This window comes from Melozone crissalis, unplaced genomic scaffold, assembly GCF_028551555.1.
Source record: "Melozone crissalis strain CALT ecotype California unplaced genomic scaffold, PUWL_Pcris_2 ptg000019l_1, whole genome shotgun sequence".
NCBI classification, from domain to species: domain Eukaryota; kingdom Metazoa; phylum Chordata; class Aves; order Passeriformes; family Passerellidae; genus Melozone; species Melozone crissalis.
This window is the reverse complement of record NW_026535797.1, coordinates 29,256,739-29,271,423: the sequence shown is the minus strand read 5'-3', so window position 1 is coordinate 29,271,423 and position 14,685 is coordinate 29,256,739.

The window sequence follows — 14,685 nt, the reverse complement described above, 5'->3', positions numbered from 1 at the left end:
AATTTCTTTCCTCAAAAATGCTATCTCCACTACCTGAAAAAGTAGTATAGCAGGCATCACTGAAGGTGTTATGTCAGGCTTAGAGGTGCCTGTTCCTGGGTTTCAACCCAAAGCCAGTATTTCACAAAGCACCATTCACAGCTGTGTGCATCTCTACAGTTCACACTGCATTTAGGCCTGGCTATTACAGCACCACTCAGCAGGGTAACCATGGACGTGGATTTTCACTGGGTGCCTTACCTGCACTGTGGGCTGCCCCCATGGATCTCTACATCTGTGCTCTGTCAAACCCTGCTTGTCTATCAGACAGGGCGCACAGGCAGCTGTGGGGAGAGCACACGGTTGTAGTTCTGTCATTTACAGAAGCTTCAGTGTAGCCTCAAAGTAAATGAAGAGATAATGAATCGAGAGCAAGATGAGTCCAGCTTATGAAAAATGTCATAATTCAGAGGACTCCTTGTACCTTAAAAGTACTTTTGTGTTTGCAGAAAGTAATAGTGTATTCCACTTCTCCCCTCACCACAAATCTGCAACCCAAATTCCTCAGCTTCTAATTTATCAGAAGAGATTTTATAGATAATGTGATAATGCTGGGAAACTCGATTATAAAGCTGTCAAAATAACACTTTTTTCCCTAATGTGAATTCTGGGTAATATGGAAACTGACATTCCTGGGGAATATAAGAAACATAATAAAGAGCTGAGTTCTTGTTCCTTTTGAGACAGACACTCTGTGAATGGTTGCTGCTCTGATACCAGTGCTCCAAGGATTGATTTGCTTGGTTTTTTTGTGCTGCAACTCTTGAGTAACCAGAATCTTGTCTAGGGATTCAGACATACGTACTAGAAGCATTTCACTGTTTCTTTGCATATTTTACTGTGCAGTCTCTTGGCTATTAGGCTACTGACATAAGGATTCTTTAACCTCTGTACCTCTTAACCAGCTAGTTAAATTCCTGGTATATATTCCCCAGGTGCTGCGGATGAGTGTACTCCTCCCTTCCTCTGTGCATTTTCTTTACCAGACTTTGCAGTTTCCCAGCTGACAGAGAACTGCACAGATCCCAGCAAACACTGAATACTGGACTCTTGTCTAGCTGGCTGGAGTTTTCTCATTCTTTTAATAATGCAGGTTTCAAAGGTACTGCCATTTCTCTTTGTACCTTTCCAGTCTTTTGTTGTGTTTCTTCCAGTTCTTTGGGAATCAGTCAGGAGTTCAGTGCTTTTAGCTGCTCTGTAATTTGTTCTCCAATCTAACGTGCAGCTTGGTTTACAGAGAGCTGTAATAACTGCCAAAGCAGCATATGTGAGTGACATGAACAGTATTGTAGTGAGCAGCCAGCTACACAACCAGCTTAATTCATCACTCACTATGGGAGAGTGACAGTTTAGCATATGGCCAGTCTCTTCAGATGCTGCTTTTATTTCAAATATATTTAGGGCTCTTTAGTTCTTCCGTTTGGGAAGTAGATTGGAGCTGCAAAGCAATTTCTCCTTAAGCTTTTTGACTGGTCTTTGGTGGTGTTCAGATCTCAAAGTCAGAGCTGAATTAATGGTGCTCCTTTTATGCTGTAGGAGAATGGCAAAATGGAAACATGCATTATTCACTAGGGATTGTAAAGACCTCTTCAGGTACATTAAAGATGGATTGTTGAGTGATCTGTGTAATATTTTGCATAACTAATAAATTGGAGCCAGGTCAATGTTTGTAGAAACAGAACCTATTGTTTGTTTAGAATTATAGCCAAATAATTGCTGAACGGGTTTCTTGTTTGTCTTTGTAGTGAGAAAATTGTAATGAGCTGTTCAACAGCGCTGTTTGACTTCTATTTTTTTTGCTGGTTATTAGTAAAGCATTTTGTATTCAAATTAAATCTTGGATCAAGACATGATGTGAAAAAAATTTATTTTTCATTACTGGCGTTATTGTATGTAAGATATTTGTTTATGAACAGGAATACCCTGAGCTACTTGTATTTTCAAATGAATGCAGAGAATTAGCTGATCTTTAGATAGATTGTGATAAAAGTAAGTACATTCTGAATTTCCACCATTTCAAGATAATTGCTATGTTCCTACTGTGACAAAAACTAAAGCAAGTGTTGAGCTTAGTTTCTTAAAGGAGTTTTAAGAAACTTGTAGAAGAGTAGTAGAAAATGAGCAGTTCTAGGCAGTGTTCTCTGTGAGACTGCTTCTATAATAAAGTTGGGATTTTTGCTCAGATGATATTCAGTCTGGCCAATCAGTGACAGTAGAGCACATTCCTATTCCAACTAAATTCTGCCACATTGCATACATTTTTCACAATGAAAGCAGAGATGTGTCTGGAATTTAAAGTTTGGCTAAGTGTTTTGTAGTGGTTATGGAAATTAAACACCTCACAGTGAGAAGCTATACTGTGGGAATGCATAAATACTATTTTAAAAAAATCCAACCCAAGCAAAAACCCAACCACAAACTCCAGAAATTAAAAAAAAAAAAACCAAAACACCAAAAAACCCTTTTCTTTTTTATCTTAACAGCTGGGCTGATCAAATAGTCTCTGTATATTTCAAATAGCAGAGCAAGTAGAATAATGTTCATTGCTGGAATTGTGTTGGCATTCTTTTTTGATTCTTACATTCCTTGTATTTTGAGCAGGGAGTTGGAACAGATGGACTTCCATAAAAAGCCAGTGCTTCATTAGATTGGCAAGTTCAACTTCCTGCTTTTTCACCTGAGGAGCTGAGCAGTTGGATAGTCCTCACTCTGTAGAGATCCAAGAATGGTTCTGGGGCTTGTGTCCTAACTCCATGATATCTGCTTGGCCTCCTTCCCAACCCCTGCCAAGAAATTGTTTATGCAGTCGTATCTCCTTGTTGGAAAGCATTTGGTCAAGCACTGTGAGTGCTCAAATACAGAGCACAGAGATGCTTAAAAGGAGAGTGTGCTGCAGACCATGGGTCTGTCTCTAGACTGTTGTGGGTTTTTTTCCCTTTTTATTTTTTTTCTATAGACTTCATCTTGTATCTCTGTCTCTCTGTAGGTTTTGGCAGAGCTGCAGGGATGTCATGCTCTCTCTGGTGCTGTGCAGGCTTTTCCTTCTGCCTGGCATCTCAATATTTCACACCCTTTATTTTTTCTTTTCCTTTTTGAGGGACTTAATCTTTTGTCCTATGACACTTCATGGATCTCCTCAGAAAAACTGGGTGAACAGATTTACAGGACACACAGATTTAGGGGTATTTTTTTTTCATGTAGGACCTTGGTTTATGCAATATCCCTGTGACACAATGAGACATCATCATTTGATGGGATGTGAAACATTTATGGTGTCATTAGTCAGCTGAATTGTATATTTGTGCTTTCATAGCTCAGATAGTGATGCTCCACTCTGTATTTTCTGTAAGGTGTAGTGAGTGCATCTGGGATTTTTGCTGCAGAGTGTTCATGGCCTTTGGATTGCTCCAGAGTAGACCCTACTGATGTTATCTTTGCATTCAAGCACTGTGTTTTTGTACTACTACAGAGATTGTTCTGTCGACCAGTTTTAACTTTTCAATCTAATTTCTTTATTTTTAGATATACCACAAATTCTACCCTCCAGGAAACCCTAGAAAGGTAAACATTAAAAATCCCACTTTTGCTCATTCCCTGGGTTTTCAATGTTTGAGCAAACAGTGTTTGTCTTGGTTTTGTCCTCAATCTACTGTTATAATGCTGAGCTTACCACTGGAAAACACAGAATGCTACACAGTAAAATTTTTGGGGCTGCTTGATCTTTTTGAGAATGTCTTTATCTGCAGTCTTATAATTTTGTCCTCACTACTTTGGAGCCTCTTCTAATTAATCTGTGTTGCTGTTGTGTCCCACATCATAGATGTTGCTTTGTTTATGTGAATAAATAAGCAGCAGCTTTTCACATGAACCACATGGAAGATACTCTTGTTTAGGAGAGCTGCTTTACACACCTTTGATATAACAAGAACATCCTGACTAAAGACCACTTGCCACAGAGTTTGCTTATTCTTAAACGAAAATCCTCTGTCAGTTCTTTGAGCTGTGCTCACCTGTGGCTGAAAGCAGTTTTGCTCCATGTCCATGCTTAGAAAATAGCAATTATACAGTTTTATCTTAGTGTTCAGCCATGTCCTTATCAGTTGAATGTGCAACTATTCATCCCTTTGAAGAGAAATAAAGGTATGTTATACTCTTATGCCTGAGTGTTGGCGTTTGAATAATTATTCCCTTTCCCTCTAAAATACCACCTGGAAAATGTGTGAGAAACTTATAGTTGGCAAATGTGCAACTCCCTCCTTATTCCCTTGGGTTTAGTCCAGTAATCTTCTGGTAGACACCACTTTGTGTTATGTCAGGTTTGAGTAAGGTGAACAAAATCACCAGATTCCAGGAGGTCTTGGACAGCAATTGGTTTGCTACCTCTCTCATGTTCTTTTGCCTCATCTGTTTGAGGTTGGTTTTTTTTCCTTCTGCCTGGGTAGCATTTATCTTAGTTGTGTTCCTTGGCATATTAAAAGGCAAGACAGAGAATGAGGTGTACTTCAAGGTATATTTCTCTGGTTTTGTACTGCAAGTGGACATAAGTTGTTCCTCCTGGTTGTCACTGTCCTCTACAGAAGCCAATGTGAGCACCGGGGCTGTGGGAGTCAGATGTTCACAGGCTTGTGGCATCATCATCTGCTCAGGTGCTAATGCTGATTGCATATCTCAGCTTTGCCATTGCTCTCCCTAGGTGGGGAAATTGTTTAATAGAATAAATGCCTTTTGTTGTATTGATGCATTGCTCTTCTTCAATAAAACCATTTGTCTCCTACTTGTGCTTCAGATTTGCTGGACCTAGTGACATGTTTATAAAGTATCAAGCAGTTCAACAGGCTTCAGTAGACAAGTCTGTCACCCAGTTTTCCATGCTGTGTTTTTATTTTGTGTTTTAAGCATGAAGGTTTAAAAATGCTCTGAATTTTGCTGTTGCAAACATCGTATGTGGTCATCCAAACTACTCTGATTCATCTGAGAAGGATGAAGACCAGTCCTGCAGCTGCCACCATCTCAGCAGAGAAGAAACGTTCTTGATCATTTCCAAACCTCCCAAGCAGCTGCACTCAGCTCTCACACTGACACTGTCACATGAACTGGTACAAAAGTCTCTTGGCAACCCTGTTAGAACTTCAAAAATGTCATAAATTTAAATAATGCAGGAATATTACAGTGTGAACTGGAGAGGAATTGGAGGGAGCAAATGGCTGAAGCTGGCTCTATTTGCCTTTAATCCTTTTCCATGTTCTAACTGGGACAATCTCAGATGCCTTCTGCTGAGCTAAATGCGTGTAAAGGAAGAAGCATGGCTCTTGTTTTTAATCTTCTTGGGGACTGGAAGCCCCTTTGAATGCTCTGTAATCCACTTCCCATGAGAAAGGAGGCAAGAAAGAGGAAAGCCTTTTTATAACTTGCTTTGTTTCTTTGATGTGTTTGGGTTGTTTTGTTGGTTGGTTTGTTTGTTTGTCTGCCAAGGTTGATTGTATAATTGTTGGATTCTGTGCAACAAAACTTTTGAATTGAGGAAGCTGAATCTGGGTGCTGGCCTTGCACCTGCTGCAGAGCTGTGTAGTGAAGTCCTGGTGCTGCTTCCCTGTTGTGTTCACACTCAACCTGAAACTGAGCCTTGCATTGCCTGTACTGAGGGGGCAAAGGAAGGATCGTCCAGCAAACAGCCAGAAATGTTCCTGCTTAGCAATCATTTCTCTTCTTTTGCTTTCTGCTTGTCCCCTTGTAGCACTGACCAGGGGGACAACTGACTGGGAATTACTTATAGTGGGAATCTGCAGTTAAATGGCCATCACTTGTAGGGGGATAGAATATAGGAAAATAAAGACAGTGCAGAAAGTAATCTTACCCCGAAGGAGTTGCAGCTGGGCCAATTATCAAAGCTTAGGAGCAGGCCTGACTTTAACAGGCCACAGCTGTAACCAATGAAGAAGAGTGCTATAAAAGAGTGGGGTGGTGTTGAGAAGTGAACTGGAGTCAATTGGCTGCTTTGTGAAGAAGAAAGAGTCAGTGCTCTGAGGAGCTGGACACGAGAAACACCAAGCAGGTATGGAACTTTTGTGATAGGGAGACAACAGTATGGAACCCCTGCAATAAGATGAGAACAATCACTGGCCAGGATTTCTTCCCAAGCCTTGTGCCCACACTGTCCCTGTGCACAAGGCCTGTGTTTGTCCTGAGTTCTGCTGTAATATTTAGTTCCTGTTCTTGTTCCCTTGAGGGCTTAGAGTAGAAACTACTCCAGTATGTGAGTTACTGTATGTCTTAATAGCTGAGGAAAATACATTTTCCTTTACATTTCACTGGCAGAAGTTTGTTAACGAGTTAGTTTCAGTTTTCTGGTGAGGAAATTAAAGTGGAATGTAAAACATTTTATAAATAAGGCAAAACTTTAAAAATATGAAGATTTTACAAAATATTGTCAAGAGATAAAACCATTTTAGTTCTTTAAACTGTATATTTTAAAACTGACAGTCTTTAAAAGTGTAATTGCTTTCTCTTTGCCTGACATTAAGGATGTTCTTTTTATTGTTGTTCATAAAGTTATCTCTTACTTTTACACCTCGATCTTGTCATGACTCAATGCAAATTCCTGCATTTTACTTATTTCAAGAGCTTTGAACAAGCTGATGTTTGAGATGAGAGCTTTTTTTTCATTACTTAAATTACATATTTGTGTGGGATGAGAATCAGATGGCAGCATTTTAGAAACGTAGTTCACCACTTCAGTCTTTTGTGCCAGTTATCTGTCTGGTCAAGTCTGTGATATAAGGGCTTGGAAATTAGAGTTGGCATCTGTAGGCCTCTCTGTTTAAAGCTAAATTGAGTTAATAGAAATAGCCAGAAGTGAGGGCTGGAAAAAGCCAAACTGCAAGGCTGAGAGTTGGGTGACAGAGGCATGAGGTGGCACTTGGGCAGTGGTGCACAGCGTGGTGTGTCCAAGGCCGTGGAGAGTAAATGGGCCTTGCAGAAACCCTGTGGAATGACTGAGCTCTGTTAACCTTTGCATGGTGCTTGCTGATCCAGGTATATGCACTGCCAGGTCCAGGAATTCGGGAAATGCAAAAGTTGTTTTGTAGCTTTTTGGTTTTTTTAACCTTGAACCCAGCAGCTGTAAGAGTAACTGAAGAGCCTTGTGGAATCTCTTTGCAGGAATCTGTGGCATTAAAAAAAAGCCCACCAAAATATTTTTCAGAAAAATATGATGACTTTGAAAACGTAACATTTTGCTCTGACACTTTTGCCATAGAATGTGTTTATAGCTATGATCTGTGCCTGGGCAATAGATGGTCCCTCCTCCAAAATTAATTAAGTTTTATTGTCAACCAGTGGAAAGAAGAAAAATTCAGCGTCAGCATTGGTTCTCCAGCTGACAGTAAAACTGCTTCTAGCAGTGTGCACTTTATATTGCCTTTTTATCTGTGTTCATACTTTGCCTTGACGTGCATCAGAGGTCTTTTGAGCTCCTTTATGAAGATAAAAATATAATGCAACTGTATAGCAAATGAATGGGTTTTGTGCTGGGGTTTTTTTGTGCTTATGGTTATTAGAAGTCCCAGAGGAGGCTGTTATTAACACAGAGGGTATTTGCATGTTCATGTTCTTAAATGCTACAACCAAGACTTCCAGTTGTAAAATAAACATTTATTTTGTAAAGTGTAAAGTTCTACTCAGAGCACTGCACTCAGACAGAGATGTACTGATTTGCAGGTAGAGTAGGGGCAATGTTAGGGATTTAGTTTTAGATATCTGGGCCTCACTTGATGTAAAAAGGACAATTTACTTAAAAATATTACAAAATTGTATGTAAATCATATGTGAGAATTGGGACAGGTGGAGTAATTAAATGGCATTTGCTAGGTGGTAAAGCAGAGAAATGTTCCACAGTTGTGAGTGTTTAAAAGTATTATCCTAACTGTGATTTCCAATTTAAGTTTTGTCTGCTGTGCAAATGTGAAAACTCCTAACCATGAGGGGGGAAGGAAGTTAATTTTTTTTCAGTATTCAGGAGTATAAACCAGTGAGCTAGCACAGCTATTTCTGACAGTTGAATATTGCTTTAGCTGGGAACTTACTGTACACTGTTCCTTTCAGAACATTTTCATAAATACATAAATCATAAATTAATGGTTCTCAGCAAGACAGGCTGTTCTTTTAAGTTGTAGTTAGATCTGAGTTGTATTACTCCATGCAATCAGACAATCAAATAGTAAATAGGAAAAAAAAATTGCCAAGCCCCTTGGCAATTATCACGGAAATGTTGTAGTGGCCATCAATAACATCATCAATCAGCAGATTCCTACCATTTATTTTATCCTAGTATCAATGACCTGTGGTTTGGGGGGTTTTAACTTATTTGACCATTTAAAATTAAGTGTTTCCTATTGGTTGTTTCTGTATTCCTGCATGTTTGTTTTTTTTTTTTAAGTAGGGATGAAACCCCAACCCAGAAGCAGTTGTTAGCACTTTCTGCCTTTCTTTCAAACAGATTACCATTTTGAATTTTTCTCCTCTAATTACAAGTAAGTGTTTTTTATTTCCTAATGCAGCCATTTCATATGCAAAGTGCTGGGCAGGAGGTTTATATCCCAACATACTTTCCTGGCTTCTGAAGTAAGGGCGGAGTGACGCCCCAGCAGAAGATGGCAAAGCCTCTGGGCTGGCCTCCAAACTTCCATTATGTGCTCACTTTGCTGCAGCACCTGTTGGAGGAGAGGTAATAAGGGAAATTGAAAGTGCAAGCAGTGGTTGCTCACAGAAACAATCCCCAAGGACAGGGGCAGCCCTGTAACAAACCCGGTCTCTAGCAACATCAAGAGATCTCACAGAAGAAGGAACTGGTGAAGTTTGCCTGAAGATTCAGGGGTGCCAGTCACTTTGGGGCAGCCTTCTTTAGACAAGCAGATGACTTTGTATTTCTTATGAATAGAAACTACCCTGAGTTCTCACATCCTGCCAGCAGCAGAACTGCCTGACTTCCTTGGAGTGGGAGACTGGGAACATCTTCTGTCATCAGGGACATCTTCTGTCAAAAACAGAGAGGGAAACTGTATAACTTTTATTGCAATTTTTTTCAGTCAGGTCAGAATCATGAAAGGGTTTATTCCTTTCTATTATCCCTTGAGACAAAGCTGAGAAATGAGATTGCTGCTAATCCAAAAAGTATGAGAAATTGAAAAAATATTGTTCCAGAGAGGTTTAAAAGAGGATGCACCCAAAGCTTTGGAGCCTATGAGGAGGAAATTCAAGCAGTAACTGCTCTGCAGTGGTAGTTTGTGACCAATAAGTGATCTATCATGGGGGGCAAGAAGGTCCAGCTGCAGAAGGGGCTGAACTGGCTAGGAGCAGGAATGTCAGGGACACAATGGATCCCTGTATGGGACTAACTCTCCTTTATGTATATAATGTAATTGGGTACTTGTACAAAGGGAAAGATGGGATTGTACTTCTCAAGAAATTCCACTGTGTTCAGCCTGATTACAATCAATCAGCCATCTGATAAGCTGTTACAAAGAGTGATCAATGCAGTCCATTTTGAATTTGTTAAAAATACTGACAACTTGAAACAGTTTTTGCTAGCAAATTCTTGCAGCTTGAAATGAAATAGTTATGTAAATTGGAACTGTTTCAGTGCTTCAAAGGTGTTGGATACACAGCATATGCTAAAAACTTTCACTTTTGTCTACATATGTTAATAATAATGATGTAGCCCTGAAGCATTTATGACCTCCCCTGGATTTTTAGAATCAGGTGGAGTTTATTAAATCACTCACTGATTTTGTAAAGGTTTTGAAAATGGGCATCTTAAGTATAACATTTCTGGCTAATGGTCATTGGGAATTTTGATGTAAGTTCAACTGCCTTCCTGGCAACAAAATCGTATAAATATAGTAAACCTAATTGTATAAATATAATGTATGAAATTTCTCTGAAGCACAAGGCCACAGGCAGATGGTGAAATATGAACCTTACTGATGCAACTTATGGGAAGCTGTTCCTGGTATTGCCTCCTGTTATCAGAACACAGTTTTTGGTGTTGAAGGCACTTGAGGTCCTTCTGGCAGCAAGGAGATCCTCTAAGTGTGGCTGTATAAACAATGTGGAAATGGCATGTGGACAATGTGCAAGATTTTGTCATGAGGAAAAACCAGACAGCTGAAAAGGTCCTGTAAACAGGAATGCTAGTTCATCTGGCCCAGCAAAATATGAAGAAAGTGGGAATATTTTTCCTTCTGGTAATGATCCACTGCATTGTTAGGGCTTAACTAGTGAGGTAAGTGAAGAGTAATACTAAAGCAAATTGTTTCAAGGTCAATGTCACAATGTCAGAGCTTCCAGTCTTTTCTTGCTGTTGTTTCTCCTGCTTAGAACAGAAATATGTATTTAAACCAAACATTTAAAAGGAATTTCTGGCACCTTTTTTTTTAATTTTACAGTCAAATTTACTGTTTAGGGTCTGCTTCTTTTGAGAACTTCCAGATTAATGACAGTGAAGTTCAAAACAGTGAACAGAAATGAGAAAAATAGGGAAACAAATCTAAGAACTTAGTTCATAGTTGTTATAATAAAAATTGTATCCTTTAATGCTCTAGGTCAGTTTCACTTGTTGATGAATGTCGAGAGGTTTCTTTTTTCTAAGGTGCTTTCATGGCTGTAGTAATTCACCTATTTTGAGCTTGAAAAAACTTCATGCTAATTTCTTGTGTCTAAAATTTTAGAAAAGCAGTGTTTGTTTTGAGGAGGTTACACAGGAAACTGAATGTTGACCAAATATCAACTTGTGATCCTAAAAGTCATTAGGGAAGGAGGCTCCTTGTTATAGTAGTAGGACATGAGCATTCAGGTTTGAATTAATAAGGAAAGACTGGGCAGCCCTAAAGGCTTATAAGTGTTTTGGTTTTTCAAAGTCAATCTATGCTGATGGTGTTGAAGCCAGTGCCACTGTTCTTACTTAGGCCATCATATGGATTACTTGAACCTGTAGATTGCAGGTTTTTAACGGCTTTGGGTAGAAAGCAGCAGATTATACTCTCATGTGCTCCAGACAACACTGTGACTTTTATTTGCCATGGAAAATGCTACCAAATGTTGTGGTTAAATGCTCTTTGGAGACCTGATGAGTTGATATTTCCAAATATTCCACATGTGAATCTTGTTTGTTGTGACTGAGGAGATGCAGGTGATGCTTAGCAGCTCTCCATATAGAAATGAGATGATGGAAAGCTCTTGGAGAGGTGGAGCAAGATAAGGATCCCGAGCTGGGGAGAAGGAAAGAGACTTTCCAGCCCCTTTTTTACCTCTCCAGTCAGTTTAAGTTATCTGGGAGCCAGAGGTTGCTGTGCTGTTGCTGTCATACTCTTCAGCAGACCCTTGACTTCCACTGGCACATTGAAGAGCTTAGATGATGCTTGTTGTCCTTATGTTAACTTTTCTTTTTTTTTCTGCAAAAATTTTGCAAAAAATGCATCTGTCCTTTCAGCAGATACTTAGGCCAGTACAATGGCTGAGACTCCTCAGGGGAGTTTAGAACTGGCACTGCAGACAATTCCCAAGAGAGCTTTATGTCCATAAGTAATAGATGATTATCCACAGATAATTTGTGACCACTGAAGAGTATTTGAGTAAATGTTTTGTACAGCAAAGTAAAATACAATTTAGAGCCCTAGGGAAGAATGGTTGAATAAGATTGTAGCAGTGGGTTGGTATTTGAGAAAATAAACAGTTTTTAAGTTTAAATTTCTGACCAGAAGGGCTTCCCTTTAACATTTTTGTGCCTTGGAGGGGCTGAAAACTTTTCTGTATTCACTAAGTGCCTGGTTTTACCTGGTATTTGCAGCAGAAATAGCCAAGTTTTCTTTAGCCCTGCAAACCTGGTGAAACTGGAGGTTATTATCCCTTAATAGGACAGTGAGTTGGCAGTGGGATTGTAAGGTCTGGTGCAATGATCTTTTCCTATCTCAAATTTTGGCTGAGGTACTGTATCCTTTCAGGTATTTCCTAAAAGTAGTGTTGGACTCTTTTCAGAGTCTGTAGAGAGTCTGGAGTCCCAGCACTGAGGTTTCTGCATGTACTGCATCAATATTACTTGTTGTGAGTTTTGATTGCTGCCAGTTAAATAATACACAATCATGAAGGGTGCTTTTAAAATAAACCTTATCCTTCTTATCCCAGCTTCTTGGAGAGATCTGAGTTGTAACTATTGGACTTCTGGATTCAGGGAACATGCTTTCATTTCTATTTTAATTCTCTGCCATCATTCACAAGGTTCTTTGACTCCTGTGAAGCTCATTTATAGATTTTTAAGTGTTCCTCTACATTAGAGTTACTGTATTTTTCATATTTGTAACAGTAAAGATTAATCCGAAGTGAAAACGAGCTGGAATTATTACAAAGAGCTGTTCAGCAGCAACAAGGGTTATTTGTTTAGTGTGAATAATGGGAGGAGAGCCCTTTTCCCCCGGGGACCACCTTCTGCAATGTCATGCTGCACAGTTTCTTTCCTTGCAGGGCTGTTCAGCAGTTTATTGGAGTACTTGAAAGCGAGCAGTTCTGGGAGAGGGTGAGGCTGCACATTACAAGTGCAGCACACAAACTTATTTCCATCTCCACCCTCAGTGTCCCTTCCAAGCTGTGTGGCTGCTGTCACAGCTGCACCTCCAGCATGGTGTGGATGATGACAGTCCTGTTGTGTTCTCTGCTCTCAGACAGACAAAGCTCTTTTCCCTTCCTGCTGCTTTCCTTCACTTCAGCAGTTCTGCAGCACCACTGTGGAAGCTGCAGATGTGGAGCTCTGGGCCTTAAGTGCACATTGATATTGCTCCTGCGTGCATCAGATGTGCATGCCATAATGACAAAGTGCATCTTGCCTCTTCTTGAGCAGCTAAAATGTTTTCTTTCTCCCACTCGCCTTCTGGCTGATGAGAGGAATTGAGAAATATATTGCGGATAAAGCAAACAGGCTGGTTATGGCCATTTTTCACTGACATTTTTCCTTTCAAATTTTTTGATCCCTCCAAATAATTGTTTAAATATTTTTTTTTCTGTTTCCTAAGGATTTCCTGATTTTAAAAACCGTTTAATCCTCATGGTAAAGATTTTAGAATGTCAGTCCTCCCCCATGCTCAGCTCTACAGACCATAAGTATCTGGCTTTGACCACGAGCCCCGTGCACTGGTTCCAGACAGCAGGGACTGCCCTTGGTTGGTGTTCTCCAGATGCCCACCCAGCCCCTCCTCAACAGCAGAGTGGGAGGAACTAAGAGGGAAAAGTTTGTGGATGGATGTCAAGGCAGGGAGATCACTTGTCAGTTATTATGGGCAAAAACTCGAGTTGGGAAGGATTATTTTCTTGTTAAGATGGAAAAATGTGTATTATGACCAATTTGATGTTTTTATTGCAGAAACCAGGCAAGGATAGAGTCATGCACACCTGCCTTCCCCGCCACCTCACCAAGTGTTTCACTGATATTTTTGGTAGACTTTATTCGATAGTCTGAGCTTAAAGGAGAGGCAGTTTTAGGTTGTGCTTCTCCATGGTTTGGTTCTTATTTTTGTTGTTTTTTTTTTTTAATTTGTACATTTTAATAAAGACTCTTTTTGTCTAGTTCCAGGTTTGAAAAGGTTCTTTGAAGTTCTTTAGATGTAGAAAAATTGAATTTATTGATGGTGTTTGTTTTAAATATTTGTAATGTGTGTTAGGCACAAAGCTGTACATCATTATAGTGCTGTAAATCAACAGATTGTAGGAAGAAACTCTTAATTTGGTCTCTCAAAGCAAATACTTGACAGATCTTGATAGGTGGAAGTTGTTCCTTTTGAGCTGTGCGTAAATTAACTTCATAATTTTAATTAAAAGTGTGTATTTTTTATGACAGGTACAGACCCCTCATATGATGGATTGATTGTTTTTTGAAAAGAAAAATCTTACTTATTTTCATGTTAGGAAGAGATGAAACCTCGAACTACTTTTGCTCTTTACATGAGATTTAAGAAAAAAAAAAATCACACCAAAGCTAAAAACACTTGTTACTATGAGATATTGAAATTCTCTGGGACACCACAACTTATGGGCACAGGGTGAGGGAGAAAGTAAATGTAACAGTGTCTCTATGTTACTGAGTGATGACATTTAATGCATTTTGCTGTTTGACCTCTCACACTCTCCCTCCAGTTGAGTCTCTCTTGTCTCTCCATTATCTGTGAATTTATTCCCATCCATGGATCTTCTAATGAGAGAAATCTAATCATGGCCAGCACACAGCCTGGAATGTGAATAGGCTATGCCCCATCAGCTGGTGCTCTGTGAAATAATTATGCCCATCATTTCACCTGGTTTTGTATGTGTTGTAGCTTGACCAAAAAAACTACTGCTTTAGTTGTTGATTTAAAAAAAACCCCAACAACAACCAAAACCCCCAAACCAGTTATTAGTTTTTCATGAAAACAGCCTAATTTTTTGGCACCTTTTCCTTCCTAAAACATGGAGCAGGAGAAAGATATTGTATCAGAGGCAGGAGTGCAGACAACCCTCTTTTTTCTTCCCTTGCCCCCAAATGTTTTTTCCTTGGTTGTGTTTTTTGTCAGAATGCAAAATAACAAAAAAATATGAAGAAAATTTAATCTCTGGAGGGCAAAACTCTAA